Raw genomic sequence first — 15,796 nt, 5'->3', positions numbered from 1 at the left:
AAAGAGGAGCAGTTCATGGAATATTTGTTCTTATCAGCCTTGGCAATCATAAGGGAGATCAGGTAACTGCTCTCAGTGTGTGGTCCTTGGACCTGAAGCATTAGCAACACCAGGAAACTTGCTAGAATTGCAAATTCTTGGGACCCATCCCACTCCAAGTCTACCTCATCAGAAACTCTGATGATAGTATCCAACTATCGATGAATTAACAAGTCCTCCAGGTGATTCTAATGCCTACTTTGTGTTAGGCATTCCGTTTAAGAAACACTGAGGAAACAAAATGAGAGAAATCATCATTATTGTTCATTTTCAAGTTTACAATGACTTATTTTTTTAACAAGCCAACATTAGAATACAGATTGCCCTCACTGATAAATGCAATACGCTCGTAGGTCATCCAGCGCCCAACGCTAACATTTATGAGATACTCTTTCTGGGCATTCTGCTTCAGATTGACGAGAAAGTAGAAGACTCTCATATATTCCAGGAGCCTCATTTAATGATTTCACAGTGCTCTGAGCTACTCGGCTCTTGGCTCTTCCTGTTAAGATTTATGAACCCAGATTGCAGCAAACCATTTTTCAAATTAGCTTCAAGTTGACAATTCCATTTCAACAATAAAGACTATAGCAATGGAACGTGAATTGAGGGAAAAAAATAGATATTGAGGGTTGTAGGAATTTGTCAAAAATGACATTCTAATTACAAATATTAATCCACAAGTAGGTCACCAAGAGTCACTTTGCTTTGATTATTTGCTTGATAGAGGATTATGACACAAAGACCATCAGTTTGTAAAGTATTTATTTAAAGAACGGAACTCCGCCTGGTCTGTGAAATCCAAAACCAATATTCTGTAAAGCCCAACTTCCTGTAATTCTCACACTCTCATTAGTTCTTTAAGAGTAGATACATATCCCATTTTACAGACGGCACAACAAAGCTCAGTGACCTATTCAAGGGCACATTGTTATGTACAAAGTCAAGACTGAGTCTCAGATGTCTGGGATTTGCTAATAGATGCCAATTCAATATAAGAAATAGGTATTAAGCACCTGCTCTGTACTACCAGACCATGGATCAGGGGAAGGGAGTGTAAGAATTTCTGACACAGTCCCTGACTTTAAAGAGCTCAATTCAAGATACCCTGTCCTCCTAATCATTTAATACCCACCTTTGTCAGTTCTAGCAAAGTAAATGAAATAAATGGTAAAGCTGGTTGATTTCAGCACTAAAGAAATCTTGGACCAGCAAGGACTGTGTGGTGAGGTGTCCTAAGACCTTTACAATGATCATGTACCATTTAATCAAGGCACCATGTACATCTTGATGAAGAGTTTAAAAGTGCCCTGTCATGTCCTACTAATAGTTCGTGCCCATAACAAAATATGGAGACACTATGTGAAAAAAAAAAAAGTGATAAGCTTGCAGAAAGGCAGTGGAATTGGAGCTCAGGGTCAGAGGAGACGGAAAGCTAGCTATTGAACAAATCACATTTTACAATGAAAAAAATAACATGACGTTCAGATATATTTACAAACAAAGACATGTTAGAACTGGTATGCGCTCCTTCCATCATTCTCTCCATTATCTGAGAATAAAGTTGAGTTTGGGGGTCTGTATTTTTTCAAAACACCAGCAGCTCTGGCTTTAGAAAATGTTCAAGTTAAGTCAAGAAACTTATGTGACTGAGAATTGGAGACTTAAGGTCCGGTCTCCATTTTATCCCTTACTGGGTTTAAAACTAAAAGGAAGATTTTTTTTTGTTGTGAAAGTAGGAGAACCTCAGACAAATTTTTAAGGAAGTTAAAGTTTTCCAATAAAGTATTAGAAGCTATAGAAACATGAAGCCATATTTATGCATTCGCTCAACATTTATTTAAGCACGTGTATGCTGAGTGCAGTAGGTCCTGGGGGTACCCAAGTGGATATAACAAAGTGCTGGTGTTTTTTACTCTATTATTAGAGTATCTGGGGAACACCCTCAGAATAGTAACCCGAAATTACGTAAAGTAGGGAAAAAATTGGACTTAAGCCAGTTTTTTAAATGAGTTGAGACTGCTTAAATAGTAAAATAAGAAGACTAAGGGGTAAGCTTTAATAACTTTTTAAAAAGTTTACAAACTCATTTTAAGATGGACTTAGGTCAGACAATATGAAAGCTAAAAAAGAGTGAAGATTTAGCCTCAAATTATAGCAAAAAAAAAGAAAGGGGGAGGGTTGGGGAAGAGAAGACATTGGGAAGAAAGAACTTTTTCTAGAACACTGGAGCTAGAGACTGAATTCCTCTGCTGGTCTGCTGAAGATATTTTGGACGTGATTAGCTAATTCTTCCTCTCAATGGGTTTAAAGATGTGACTAAACGTGGGGTGCTGGAATAGCCATTTGTTGGAGTTCTAAGTCTAAAGCTCTGTGAATGGTAACTAGGTGGATTAAAAGGCTGTTTTCTTCTCTCTCCCTTATTTGGCTGATGTGTCTTCTTCCAGATTTGGAAACTCATAGACATCGCTATGAAATGTATCACAGACCATGAGTCACTATGAAAAGGACAAGTGTGTAAATTGCCTTACCAGTGAAAAATCCTCTGCCTGTCCTCCCCTTTTTTTCTGGGACAAAACTTCAGTTTTTTTCTCTCTGATTCATATCCTGGGGAAATCAAATCACAAAATGGCTATGTTTAATAAAAAATATCTCCAACCCACCTCACTTTAAGAATGTAACCTCTTTTGAATCCAGATGTTCATGATCTCCCCCGCATAAAAGCCTTTTCTTCAGAAGACTTTGGTGCCATTTAAGACAGGTGAAAGAGTCAGAGAACCTCTCATACACAAAAGTTATGCTGAAGTCCCATTAGCCAACGGGTCTAAAAAGTGTGTCTGCTGGTGGCAACTATTTTAAAGATGAGAATTAGCAGGAGAAAGGACTAAAGTTTATTTGAGCCCACCAGTGCCAGGTATGCTAGAGGCTCTTCTATAGTAATGGTTGACATTAATTGAATTCTTACTAGGTATGAGGTACCGTTCTAAGTTTTACAGGCATTATTTTATTTAACTCAAACTACTCCATGAGATAAATACTAAGATGGACCCCAGCTCTAGGAGGAGGGAAATGAAGCTCAGAGAGGCTCACTAACTTGCTCAGGGTCATGTAGCAAGTAAGATGCAGAGATGAGATTCAAACTCAGATCTGTCTGACACCAGAACTTAAACTATTAACTACTGTCCTCAGTAGTGCTTTAAAAAAGGTAGACAGACTCTCTCCATTATGTATAGGAAATGGAAGCTCAGGGAAGTAACCTGATCAAGGGCACACATTAATGTTTCTTTGGCCTGGCATTTGAACTCAGGTCAGGTGGACTCCAACATTTATGTTCTAGGCACAGAGATATTAAGCCCCAAAGAGGAGCTGCTATCCTCACTCACATTCAACTCCATGGAAATTATTCTTAAATCAATTCAAATAAATGAATGTCTACTCTGTACAACGAATGAGACTCTGAAGATAATGCGAAAGATGTAAATCTACTGTACCTACCTCTAATAAGCTTTAAGTTCTAGTTGGCAGAGAAAATACATATATGAATGGATTGAGGTCAGTTGCAAAGCATTGTGTCACCACAGGTAATAGGACATCGTATGAAATGAATAAATTCTGAAGCAATGCAGGGGAAACCAGTGACTGGAGAAGAAAGTTCATCAATGAACGCTGAGAAGAGGAGTAAAATAAAGCATATGATGAATGGAGTTGATTCCATTTCCACTATCTTCCTGACTATTTTGTCAGTAGGAAGAAAACATACTTTGGAGAACCTATGGAAAGAGAACACAACCTTAGCACTTATTAGAAAGGTTTCATTAAAGGTATAGCTTATGATCACAGAGCAATGAAAAGACTGAAGGACAGGAAAGGATTTTTCTGTGATTACAGCTAAAACTACTAGTTATTACTCTTTCCCTTGGCGAATAGGTTTCCACAGGGTTCCATCAAATACAAACCATAGTAGTTATAAATCAAACCCAGACTTATTCTCTACAAAGAAAGGCAAAAGGGCAGAGGGAAGGGAAGGGCATCGATTTCAACATTTTCAAGGGATTTTCCATGAGATCTAGCCAGTCTAATGAAAAAGAAGAAAAACTTTTTTCCTGAATTAATCTTGAAAATAGCGCTTTACTGGATGAATGAACTAGAACGCCAATGCTTATTTCAGTTCCCCTGCCTGCAAACCTCCAACTTAATAAAGAATGGGCTGTTGAAAAGAATCCTGGGGATGGTAGACAAGTATTCCCTATTTACAAGGTCGTATCTAAGCTATGTTCAACTTTTCTTCAATCTAAGACATAGACTTCAGCCTTTAATAGGAAGATTTACTGAAGCTCCTCTGAAAATAGCATTTTCCAAACTGTACTGAAGAAGAAAAAGAGGCACTCTAGATGCTAATGAATATTACTAAATAAAACAGTTCTAGAGTCAAATAACTTTGGGAAAGCTGAGTTCAATTTTTTGCAGCCTTAGACATGTGCATGTACATCTTGTATCTCTACTGGGGACATATTCAGAATTTCTCAAACTTGTTTGACCTTAGAAATACCCTGTTATTTTGTGGAACTGTACTACTATCTCATAGGTCTAGTATTCCAAAAAGCAGCCATGTTCTCTTTCCTTACATAACTTTTAGAAAGATGAGGTAAATTGAATAATGGGTGGAGAAAGAAAACTACCAACTGGCCATGGCTTTGACCCCATGCCTGGGCGTGATAAGCCTTTACTTCCATGGACTCTGGGTTCATCACTGAATGAGTGACAAAACTCTAATGCCTCGTTCCATGATTTTCAGGGCTACCCTCACAGCAACATGAACAAGCAGTAGGGTCATTCTCTCCTGTAATGGGCAGCTCCAGGTTGGCCTCGGTGGTGTCCGTGGGAGACAAGGCAAGGGTTCCTTCCCAGGTGATGGCCACGGAGGAGTACATGGAGCGAAAGATTATTTATACCGTGTGCCTAAACCACTGGGACAACTAAAATTTAGTATTTCATCCTAGTCTCTGAGATATACTCAAGGACTCAAAGTTCAGACTCCTTTAGCGGGTCATTCTGTATCTGCTGGCTGTACTTCCCTGCCCTCTCCCACACCTGAGCAGAACCTAAGACAAATTCACACAGAATATAATGGGATCACACTTCTTCAGATCCTCTGTGTGAGGGTGACTCTTTACAATACTATCATTATTTATGATGATTCAAAGAGGAGGAAACAGAGGCACTGAAGGGAAAGTTTCACCTCTTAGAGTAGTACAGCTAGAGGGAAATCCTTAGGCGAACCTTCTGTCTACAGAAATACAGTTCACTTGGGGGAGAGAACACCTTATAATCACTACATCCAAACGATTTAATTCCTACCCTGTGACATGGCCAGCTGAGTCAAACTGCACTATCCTCAGAGTCAGAGATACAGGAAAAGTCAGTCAACTCGTTAATGTGTGATGCATTTTGCAATGGCATTAACCACCATGCTTAGCCAGTGAGCAAAATTAACATAACTCTCAATGCGAACACTATATCTTTCCATGTAACGGTATTTATACACTTTTTCATATTTCCAAATATTGTTGTCAGTGAAGAACTCTCTGTTGTAACAATAAACGGATTTGAAGAATAACTTAAGTTTGTATAGTGCTTTACAGTTATGAAGTACTTTCATTTACGTGTCTTATTTTATCCTCAGTATAACTCTGAGAGGTGGAACTTAGTGTCTTCATTTTATGATGCAGAAATTAGAGATTGAGAGATTATCACCAAACTAATAGCTGGCAGAGTGAGATTGAAACCCAGCCTCTCTGATTTCAGCACTGTCAACTCCCCATGAAGTGAAGCGCTACTCACGTGCTCCAAAGGATGTCCCTTATAAGTTCATGGTAATCTCAATTTTTTCTGTATTCCTTGTGCAAAGTACTAGTAAAACTAGTACTTTATTGAAAACTGTCTTATTTACCAATTATTTAATGAATTGATAACCAATTATTATTTAATTTTATCTGCCTTATCTATCCCACTCAAACATAAGCCTTTGGTTACACTGTACTTTCAGAGACCCCTGAAGAATGTCCCCTCCCTCCAGACCCTATACAACCAGGTTCAATCCTATGCCACAGAATCCAGCACAGACCAGGGGTGGCCCCTTCCTACCTTCGGAAACTCTCTCTGGACTTCTCAACCCCTGTCCTCGCTTAGGGAGGAGACTCTCCTGTGTGCCGTGTGCTCCTAGAGCACCAGTGCGGTTGTCTGTGGAGGACTCACACCACCACACTGCACTGCAAGTGTCTGTTTATCATGTCCCCACTTGACCTTGGGCATCTTGAGAACAGCAATCTTGGGTTCCTTCACTTTGAATCCCCAGAATCTAGTACACAGTGGATTGTCAATAATTAATAAATAAGCAATCTAATAAATACATAAAGTAACACAAAACCAATGAGGGCAGTTATCGCCTTTGAGGAGTTCCCAGTCTCACGAGGGAGAAAGACCGATCAAGAGACCACAACAAGCAACATTCCGGGGTGGAGACGGGTTCAGGGTGCTCTGGGAGTGTGGACAGGTAGGGATTGTGCTGTTCGGCCCTCAGAGACAGTGAAGTTGGGCAGAAGCTTCAAGAAGAGTAGAAGGTCCCCAGCCAATGGGCGTGGAGCTGAGAGAAAAGGGCGGGAGTGGGCAGCAAAGAGCGACAGCAGGCTTTAGAGGGGTTCTACTTCTCTGGGGGAGCTGCCCCTCTCTCCAGCCAACCTCATGGTTCTAACAGCAGCTACAAGTCATGCACGGTATCTTGTTCCCCTGGCCCAGAGGACTTCCCAGAGGTTTTGAAAATTTCTTCAGGCTCACCCAGGAGGCACATCTGAGAGAATAGAGCTGACTGGGAGAGAGAAGCCGAGGACAAAGTCGGAGGAAGGGTGTCGTGGAAGTGCTCAAGTCCCTGACTCTGGTGATGTCTGGAGTCTGGTGGACCCCTGCCTTTGCTGAAGTTTGGTTTTCTACCTCACCTTAGTCAAGCTGGTTTTCTGTCACTTGCAAACACAAGAATCCGTATCCACACTAAGGCCTTACTAATACCTCCCACAACATGCAGAGATAGGCGCCAAGTAGCTACTCGATATTTTATTCCTCAAATGGACCTTCTCCCGTCATCGAGTTCAATCTCTTTATTTAAAGATGGGGACACAGGCTTGAGCACTTTTCCCCAAGTTACCCATACGACTCACAACAGAAGCTGAACTCTCTTCCCAGAACAGTGCTGTATCCACACAGACTGCTGCCCTTGTTGCCATTTGCTGGGTAATTAGCCTCAAGGTAAGAAGTGATAACGGGGTTCACATTTGGTGAAAAAATCACAATGGGCAAAGGATTCATGATACGACTGTAAAGTGATGATGTTATTGTTTTCTACTTAATTCTATAACGAGTCCCTGGCATGCACCTGGTAAGTGGGTGTTTTGAGACAAGGCACACTCCTTGACCTCAAGTACTTCACCAAGTAGAATGAGAAGCTGTACAGCTTACCAGACCCTCAAATGAGCCATCTGGGAGAATATGTCCTTATTACTTTTGCAAGTGCTGACAAGTCTCCTCTGAACCGGTTACGACCCAAACAAAAATGTCACCTCATAATTTCATAACTGCATTTAAATTCATTTTTAATCAAAAATGGTATCATTCAGCTGGACCAACTGGAGACGGCACTTGGTTTTTAGAAAATGCAAAACAGCCTCCAAAGACAACCATTTCCTCCTACTAAGTATACCCAAAAGGATATGCTATGGGTTCTGAGGTCTACTGTAAAATAGGAGGTTCAAAGATGTTCTGCCCGAGGCTAGGCAGCATCACTGCCCTGAAGGGAACTATACTATTCAGGATGGGTACATTTTTACGTATTGTTAAAATAATGACTTCTAGAATTTATATTAAATTTCCAGACAGGCATATATCTGCCTAGAGGCAGGTGTCAATATCACCTTAGGTCACCTTGAGTCCCGTCCAGCTCTGTGATTCTGCAGTTGCTTATACTGGATTTCTCCAAGTCTGTGATGGGCTGAAGAGCTATTCCTGTCCTACTTCTTTTCCTTATATAGGTCAGATCCCATTCCAGTGAGTACCATAACAATAACCACCTCATGGCCAGGTTATTTTAGACAACCTGATAAAACGAGGATCAAGCATGACCTCCAAGACAGAGTTGGCTGTGACAGAATTTGACCTGAATATTTAAGCAAGGAGGCAGCCGGTGTCTTAAATTTTTATCTCCATGGCACTAGGCCACTGCAGGACAGTCAGACAAAAGTATAGAAAAATCATCAGTGAGTCCAAACCACAGTACTCAGATTCCTGAATCAGGGACCCCAGTAGCCTGCTAGGCACTGCAAAATCAGAATGTCTGGGGACCCAATGCTGTGTGTCTCCATGTGAGAAGAGTCTCCATTTTCTGTCAACTCCAGCCAAAGAACAGCATGGAGACTTGTGCCTCTGATTTCAGGTCTATAAATAAGCCCTCTTGTCATACTGGATACCCCCAAACCTGCAGTTCCTTTCCCCACTCTTTCCCAGCAGGGCTGGCTTCATGTTTCTTTTTGCATTTGTTGCTCTTTCTTGGAGCGAAGCGTTAGCTGCCACTCTCTGTAATCTTCCTCTACAAGAACGTAAATTCCCTGAGTGTAGCAACTTGTTTGTTTGGCTCCCAGCTCTATTTAATACCCAAGTTGTCCTGCTGGAGAGCAAGCGCCATAAAAGTATGAAATCTCTTGTCTAGAACCGTGCCTGGCATATAGTAAGTGCTCGATGATTATTTGCTGAATGAGCGAATGAATACATGATGAACAGTCATTGTGCAGGACCCAACTCCAATGCCACTCCTCCCTTCCCAGAGCAGTTACAGGTCTTTCCTCTGACCCTTTAGAACTGTTTGCATCTCTCTATTATAACATCTATGGGATACTCTACTTATGTTATATCTGTTTTCCCAGGTAAACTGGAAAATACTTTATGGCAGGAACTATGTTTTTATAGCTCCATGTCCTTGTGCCTAAAACAGTTAAGAGTTCACTCGATGTTTATTGCTTCAGTGATCATAAGAATGAATAAAAATGTTTCTCTTGTAACAATGAACGCTGAGGATTTATGATTTAACATCATACCTCACATTCTGCCTGGACTCCAGAGCTTTCCAAACTGAAGAAGCCGTGAGTCACTGGGCTTGGAGGGGAGGGGTGTTTGTTTGTGGAGGACTTGTTTCCCGACCTCGATGAATCACAAGTATAATCACCCCAACTGCATCCTGTCTGGGGAAGTAACCAAAACCCCTATTTCTGGCCCCAATGGCTTTTTGGTTTTATGAGTAAATGCCACAGACATGTCATTAAATAAATGCCCTCAGAAAGCCCCCAGCCAGTGCCATAACCTATGACAGTCAGGTTGTAGAGGAGCATTCTTGCGAACACAGCACAAGACAAAGGAGTTAACGTTATTCTCCTTGCCTGGACCACTGCTCTAGCTTCTAACTGCGACCTTGCATCCAAGTTCTTTTCAAACATCTGTTACACTCTTTTCCAATAAATCACAGGTATGATCATGTAATTCTCCTGCAGAAAAATATGCGATGGTTCTCATCATCAACTGAAAACAGACCAAACTTTTTAATCTACAACTCCCTCCGGATTCTGGCTCTGACCTTCTCCACCTGCCACACCTTCCTGCATGCCTATATAACCATATGCTCCCAACAAGATGAACGATTTTCTGATCACATACAAATCCTATACTTTGCTCTGCGACTTTGTTCCCTGTCTCCTCTTAGAATGCCCACCTCCTACTGTTTCCAAATGTCTAAAATCTACATACTCTTTGAGTCTCACCAAATGCCACTTCCTCCACAGTATCATCAGTGATGTTCCAATAAGGAAGAATAATGTCTCTTTGAGCATGCGCAGATGTTTTAATCTGTGCTCCCTTTCCATTAATTACTTCTAATTGCATTATAGACACGTACACGCATGCTCATTTCTCTGATAGATCAGTTCCTGAAGAATATCTGAATCTTAGTCAATGTGATACTCCTTCAACTCCTAGTGGTGCGTGCCAGAGTGCACACTCCAAATAAACATTGTTAGAGGAAAACCTGAATTAGATCAATTGTTGAAATCCTTATCTTTGGCTCAGAATCTTCAGGAAAGGTCTGACTTAGAATTTTTTTATTCTCATCTCTCTCGTTTTATCCCTTACCTCCTTTCCAAGAAAATATAACATTCAGAAAGTCTTTGGTCCCTGCAAAGAACTTGCTTTATATCCATAGATCTCAAAGGCAAGGTATTCATCCCAGCCTTCCTTCCTCCTATATCCAGTTCCTGTGGCCCACCTTGCTAGTAGATACAACAAGCTCAAGTGAGAAAATATAATTTTGACCATAAACCCAGTAAAAGGAAAACATACTTGAGAGGTATTGCCATTTCAAAAAGCAAACTTTAAAAAAGATAGCATAGGGCTTCCCTGGTGGCGCAGTGTTTGAGAGTCCACCTGCCGATGCAGGGGACGTGGATTCGTACCCCGGTCCAGGAAGATCCCACATGCCGTGGAGCGGCTGGGCCCGTGAGCCATGGCCGCTGAGCCTGCGCGTCCGGAGCCTGTGCTCCGCAACGGGAGAGGCCACAGCAGTGAGAGGCCCGCGTACCGAAAAAAAAAAAAAAAAAAAAAATATATATATATATATAGCATACTCCACAAAGACTTTGCTGTTACTGGCTATTTCAGAATATCCGCGCCTCAGTGCCAATTTCAGGGTGGACACATTCCTTCAGTGTGGATAAGCGAGAGTTGAAGCAATAAAGCTTAGCAAAGCACCTTCCTCTCTTTTTTGTTTATTCGTACCATTCTGCTTATGAGAATAGGGAGGTAGAAGCAGAACAAGGTTAAAATCACCCATGTCAAAGTCAGATAAAGAGGGAACAGAATGTCAGGAGTTTTGCTTCCTCAACTCTCTTTCAGCAACGAGCACTTCTGCGCAGATGAAAGAGATGGACGGCCATCACTTCCCCCCGAGAGCCACCTCCACAGGCCGCTTCCATCCAGGCTACCATCAGGGCGGGGCCCCTCCCTCTCTAGAGGCTAAGTCCTACCCACACCACTTACTGGCTGAATGACCACGGAAAAGTCTGCAATTTCTCTGTCCTTTAAATTGCAAAAGAACGTGGTCAGACTTTATAAACTGTAAAGCGCTGCTTAAATATTAGTTGTTTGCGTAAATTCAGAGACAACGGGTTTTGTTTTTGTTTTCATTACCCTACACCTGGAGTCAGCAAACTTTTTTCTGTAAAGGGCCAAATACGAAATACTTTAGGCTTTGTGGACTGGATGGGGTCTACTGCAACTACTTAACTCTGCCTTTATAGCAGGAAAGCAACCACTGACAATATGCAAATGACAGGATATGCTTGGTTCCGATAAAACTTTATTTATAGAAACAGGTGACAGACTGGATTTGGCCCATGGGCCATATTTGCAAATCCCTGCCCTACATCTTTGGAGGAAATGAAACCCCAGAGGCAGACAGAAGGGCTTACTAAAATCTTTCCCAGTGCTAATGATTTTGTCACTTCTTGTGAGCAACTGTCCTGAGGCTTACAGACATCTCTTTTAGGTGCTTTTTGAAATCAGAGTTTTAGTTTTGTGTATTACCATCACCACCTTCATCAACATCCTTTTGGACCTGAGAAGTATTACTGAGACAGGCATAAAAGAACCCTAGTTTTCTACACCTACCACTTGACCACACTCTCTTCTGGGAAAGACAGCCCTGATTATTGTTGAAGAAAATATCAATCATACTTGCGGTGAAAGGTCACTATATTTTTTAACAAATTGGTCCTTTGAGCAAGATGAATTTTAATGGATTGGTTTATTAGCCGAAAGGTTGAACCAGACTGAGAGTAACTGAATGATTTGCTCATAATTAGTATTATTTATAATTATTTTACTTGGGAAAAAAGTATCACCTTAAATGTCAGGATGTTTTTTAATTGCTTCAGATGAGATTCAAAATAATTGACTTTGCAAGTGTATTTAAAAAAAAAACTCATTTAAAATTATCTAAAGCTGCTGAGAGTCTGTCTGCAAGATGTAAGATATTGATATTCATTACTAGGAACAGGGCAGAAATTGATCCATGATTTTTTTTTAACCACACGAATTGTGTATTGTGGTCACTTCTGGACTCGAAAAGAGCTGGAATGCTGATAGGGTGATGTGTCTTTCCTATTGCCCATTAAATCTGTTCTCTAAGTAAGTATGCTGTGTGAATATGTCTTTTACTCAAATATATATTTGCATATATTTTATATTAAAAAGGGAGTAAGTACGTGCTTGAAAATAGAAGGGATACACACGTGCTTGGAGGTTGTAGAAAAACACAGTCTATGTACATATTGTGCAGGTATACACGTGATTTGGATGGGACACCGACTTCTTGAAGGTGAGTAGGTGTATCATTTAGCATCTCTGTAAATATTTATCGGTCAGTTGGTGGAGAAAAAAAGGAGAGTACATTAACATCTGGGGAAAGATAGCTTTTAAAATAATGCAAGTTGTAAAATACGGATAAATCACTAGTAAAAAACCTGCAGCACAGTAACAATGATGATACCTTATAATTATGTGACACTGGAGAGTGACAAACTTTTGCTGCGCTCAGATATAATCTCAGTAGTGCCTCACATCTACATCTGCATGCAGCAAGGAAGGGTAGTAAGGACTTCACTGGGCAGAAGGGGAAGAGACGGCTCAGTGAAGTCCAAGGATTTGCTCCCAGTCTACACTGCCTTCCCCGTATCCCACACTCATCTGGAACCCGCAGAAAGGGTGAATGTGTCCACAGGTATCAAAGCCAACCTCAGCAGCCTTCACAGGTCGCCTCAACCAGCCTGACTCAGGATGCAGACCCAAGTTTCCCACGTGAGGGGTTTTAGTGAGTTAAGTAACAAGCGGACTGGAAAGAACATCCCAGGCAGGGAATATGGTGACGGGATTAAAAACACAGCCTCTTGTTCGCTTCTTCCAAGCATATTCAGTCTGAGCATGTGCCTGAGACACGGTGTGACACTGACTTGGGTGGCACAGAGTCCAGGACACAGCCAAACCGCTCTTCCAGGGAGCAAAGCAGACACCATCAATCACTATCTGCATGTTTGAGACATAGAAAAATGTAGCCGAGGCTGGGAAAAAGAACATTCGAAGATGGCTAAAAGGGAAAGAACACCAAGTTTCCCACTTATCTGCCAAAGACACGCATCTATACACACACACACACACACACACACACACACACACACACACACACACACACACACACTCACACAGGTTCCTCCAAAGCTCCGTAAGAAAATACCCTGCTGAGAGTAGTAAGGGTATATTAACTAATTTTTATTAATGCCATCTTTTATTTGCCTAGCAATCATAATCTATTAAGAGCATTTATTCACATTATCTTACTTATTCAACCCTCAGAAAAATCCTATAAGGCTCATCAGTAATATATTATTATCTCCCTTTTATAGACAAAGAAAACGGAGACAAGAGGTTTCCTTGCTTAAGCTAATCTCACTAAATGGCAGAATGAGAACTTGACTCCTAGTCATTCCTGAGAGCAACTGTGGGAAACTGGAAGGAAGGAGGGAAAGCTGAGACATTGGTTCAGAGTGGGAAGAACCTGAACACACTGCCGTCAGACCAGAATTCTTCCTCGTTTAGGTCAAAAGGCCGGCGTAGGTGTGGCCCTGTGACACACAACCATAACGGCGAGAGCGACTTCCAGGCACACTTACTCACTTTGAATTTTCTTGTGCAACTGAGCGTTTGCTCTCAAACTCCTGGCCTCCAATGTCCTGTGAAGTTTCTGGGCAGCTGAGTTGGAACCAACTTCAAACAAGTTTAAGTCTCTGATTCAGCCCCCAAACCCTCCCTCTCCGGCTCTGTGGTCAGTCTTTTGCATCACGACCTGCGATCGAGCAGTTTTTCTTTTGCACTCCTTTGGGGCTCCTCCCTCACTCTCCCTCAATCTCCCAGGTCCTGTCTGCACTTCTCCCCCTCCGTCTCTCCTGTCCATCCACTTTTCCCACTATCAGGGGCTCTGTGCCCCGTGTGCCCCTCCATCGTCCTCTCCCGGGTACCTACTTGGGCTCGGCAGCCACAGGCACCTTCCAGCTGCCCCTCGGCTTTCTTGGTTCTCTGTCTGATGCTGTCTGAAGCCGCCTGCCTCCATCCAGGGCCTGGGATCCATGAAAGTCTTCAAGCTCTTTGTTACTTTTCCACCTGAGTTGATGATGCTAGGTAAATAACAACAAACCAGAAAAGATGGTATATCAGCTGTGGTTCTCACCCGAAGCTTCCAGAAGTGTCAGCTCAGGCCCCAACATTGCAACAAAGGAATCTAACAGTGGGGTACTCGAAAATCAGTTAGAGGACAGGAGGAGAAAACTTCAGCGCTTCCCAAATTCTGCTGCCCTCCGGGGGCTCCCCCTTGTGGAAGATGCAGGGCATGGCAAGGCGGTACCCAGGCGGGTCGGGGCCTCCGGGAGGAGGGGGAGAGGAGCTCACACACCCCAGGGGTGCGCACCCCCAGGGCTGTGGAGTGCCGCTCCAGCCATGAATAACAGCCCCTGTGTGAGCCCCTCTGTAATTAATCAGGGAACCGCTGTGGGGAGAGACAAGAGTTCCCCATGCCTGGGGGTCTCTGGTCCAGGTGAGTATGGCATGAGTCATGAGCTTGCACAGTTTACACTCTGTATGGACGTGGTGACTGGCAACCACTTGCCTCTTCTTCACGTCCAATTCCCTCACCAGCATAAATGTACCATAAAGTTGGACATCCACACAGGGCTATACTGGTGAGACAGGCGTGGTCTCTGCCGTCTGAGGACAGGGAGATGGTCCAGGCTCTTAGACTCTGGCCAGTGTGGGCACCCATCCTTTTGGAGTCCTGGCAACTTCCTGCTCCCCACTTGATGGAAACAGACTGTATGTTCACATAGTATCTTTCTGCGGAGAGATTCCGCCTCATTCATTCCCACCTACCCTGGCAGTTAAGTAGAGTAGGAAATCAAATATAGCACTCTTTCTGCAAACAGAATGGGAGGCTCATGCAACCTAGAAAGGTGTCCAATGCTCTAGAAAAGCCATCAGTGGAGCTAAGGGCCCAGCTTTCCCGACTTCCTCGTGCCTCCTGTGTCTAGACTGTGTTCTGCCTCTGGAGAGCAGGGGAGGTGGGGCTCCCGGACCTTCCTCAGTGCAGGGCGATGAGCGGCACCCTGAAGGAGTATTGATCGACGCGGTGGCTGTGAAGACCACGTGCTGGGTGTGACACAGACATCTGGACCCAGAGCGAGCCTGCCGGAGAGACTGTGTCATTATGTCAAAAGCTGGGGAAACAACCAGTGGGCCTACTGGGATGCTCTTTATTTGCCAGAACCTAGTAAGGAAGCTGCAGAATGACAACAGTGGCCCGGCCAGAGTTCACATGCCACCACGCGTGTGGTGACACATTATCTCACTTCACCCTTATACCATTTCTGAGATGGAGTCGGGTTAACCCCATTTTATAGATGAAGAAACTGAGTTCAGAGTGGTTAATTGCCCATAAGATAAGTGGCCATGATAGGGATCAAACCTAAATCTATTTCAGCCTAGAGCTCTTCTCACCATATCACATTGCCTCTGTGACTCTTCCAGCTGTCCTGGCCAGGGGACTCGGGCCACGGCATATTAATTTCAG

General features: G+C 42.8%; 1 long non-coding RNA gene across 1 annotated transcript in view; it reads right to left on the bottom strand.

Annotated features, from left to right (window-relative positions):
• Positions 1–15,796, bottom strand: part of LOC309825589 — a 100,167-nt gene that overhangs the window by 6,102 nt on the left and 78,269 nt on the right. Inside the window, exon 2 of the long non-coding RNA XR_014297053.1 lies at positions 14,200–14,351. This is a non-coding gene — a long non-coding RNA (uncharacterized lncRNA). The remainder of the gene's footprint in view (positions 1–14,199; positions 14,352–15,796) is intronic.

Source organism: Grampus griseus (genome assembly GCF_964374135.1).
Source record: "Grampus griseus genome assembly, chromosome: 8".
Lineage (NCBI taxonomy): Eukaryota > Metazoa > Chordata > Mammalia > Artiodactyla > Delphinidae > Grampus > Grampus griseus.
The sequence above is the reverse complement of the archived record's forward strand: the minus strand, read 5'-3'. Positions and strand labels throughout refer to the sequence as shown.